This window comes from Scyliorhinus torazame, chromosome 2, assembly GCF_047496885.1.
Source record: "Scyliorhinus torazame isolate Kashiwa2021f chromosome 2, sScyTor2.1, whole genome shotgun sequence".
Lineage (NCBI taxonomy): Eukaryota > Metazoa > Chordata > Chondrichthyes > Carcharhiniformes > Scyliorhinidae > Scyliorhinus > Scyliorhinus torazame.
This window is the reverse complement of record NC_092708.1, coordinates 138,832,513-138,834,278: the sequence shown is the minus strand read 5'-3', so window position 1 is coordinate 138,834,278 and position 1,766 is coordinate 138,832,513. Positions and strand designations below refer to the sequence as shown.

The 1,766-nt window shown below is 48.1% G+C and overlaps 1 non-coding gene across 1 annotated transcript; it reads right to left on the bottom strand.

The window, feature by feature from the left end:
* Nucleotides 1–1,129: 1,129 nt before the first annotated feature.
* trnaf-gaa (transfer RNA phenylalanine (anticodon GAA)) lies at nucleotides 1,130–1,202 on the bottom strand. The gene has a single exon. It is a non-coding gene; the product is annotated as a tRNA-Phe (tRNA).
* Between the last annotated feature and the right edge of the window lie 564 nt (nucleotides 1,203–1,766).

Genomic DNA, 1,766 nt, shown 5'->3' with positions numbered 1-1,766 from the left:
GGGAGGAGATCGAGGAAGGTCTGTGGGCTGATGCCCTAGGTAGGGTTAATTCCTCCTCCTCGTGTGCCAGGCTCAGCCTGATACAATTTAAGGTGGTCCACAGAGCGCACTTGACGGGGGCGAGGTTGAGTAGGTTCTTTGGGGTAGAGGACAGATGTGGAAGGTGCTCAGGGAGCCCGGCGAACCATGTCCATATGTTTTGGTCATGCCCGGCACTGGAGGGGTTCTGGAGAGGAGTGGCGGGAGCAATATCTCAGGTGGTGAAAGTCCGGGTCAAGCCAAGCTGGGGGCTAGCAATATTTGGAGTAGTGGACGAACCGGGAGTGCAGGAGGCGAAAGAGGCCGGCATTCTGGCCTTTGCGTCCCTAGTAGCCTGGCGAAGGATCTTGCTAATGTGGAAGGAGGTGAAGCCCCCCAGCCTGGAGGCCTGGATAAATGATATGGCTGGGTTCATAAAGTTGGAGAGGATTAAGTTCGCCTTGAGAGGGTCTGCGCAGGGGTTTTACAGGCGGTGGCAACCGTTCCTAGACTATCTCGCGGAGCACTAGAGGAAGGTCGGTCAGCAGCAGCAACCTTGGGGATGGGGGGGGGGGGGATTGCCTGGGAGGGTGGATGAGCAAGAGATAACATGAAGGGTTGGGGAAACTGGCACGTACGGGTGAGGGCCAGTGTACAAAGCTGTGTAAATATATCATTTTGCCATGTATATATCTTGCTCTGCGCGATTTCTTTTTTTTTTGTTACGGGGGGGGGGGGGGGGTTATTGTTTGTAAGGGAGAAAAATTGTGTTAAAAAACTTTCATAAATATATATATTTTTTTTAAATGTACGGTCACTGGCATCATGGTGGCCTGCTGTCCTCCACAACATTGTGCAGCAGAGGGGCGACATGCTGGAGGAGGAGGCCGAACGGCAATCCTCTCCCAACGTGCAGGATGGTGGTTGGGATGGGGGTGGAGGGGGGGGTGAGGATGGGCAGGACACTGTCTCACGGAGGTGGAGGTGGCCTGCTGTGATTCCTGCCCTGGGACATGAGTCAGTCTTTCCACCTTTTTCTTTTCCCTTTTCCAGAACATAAGAACATTAGAACATAAAGGCTGGGCGACTTGACAGATAGTAAGATATGCAATACCGAAACCCGGGATTGAACCAGGGACCTTTAGATCTTCAGTCTAACTCTCTCCCAACTGAGCTATTTCGGCTGGTTTACGTGACCTATCTTTATTTTCGGGCTGTATTTTTGGGATTTGTTGGTCCATCAGGGTTGTACACTAGAGGATCATTTTCTTTAAAAACAACAAAATAACAATTTGCAGCAATATAATGGAAATTTTGATATCATATATGATCTCCGTTTACCTCAACTGCTTTTCTATCAATAATCAGCCCATCATTACAGTTAATTTACTAAGAATCTAGTCACAACCAAATTTCTACTTTTGGATATGGTGTAGAAGATCGCCCTGAAGGCAGCAGAGAAGGATAGCAGTCAGATAACTAGCAAGTTTTCTTTGTGACTGCTTCCTAATTTACTTGAGAAACTAAAGTCATCACATAATCAGCAGGTTTTTAGCGCAGTCTGTCTTCCTCCAATGTTTCACTAACTGTCTGCATTAACAGAGAACGATTGTAACGTTCTACTCGGGAACAGGTTTGTAGTGCCAACATAAACAGTCTAATGCATGTGTTCTCCTTCTAAACTCCAGCAACAAAACTCAATTGTCATTAGATTTATAGAATTTCGGGGGCGGCATGTGGCGCAGTGG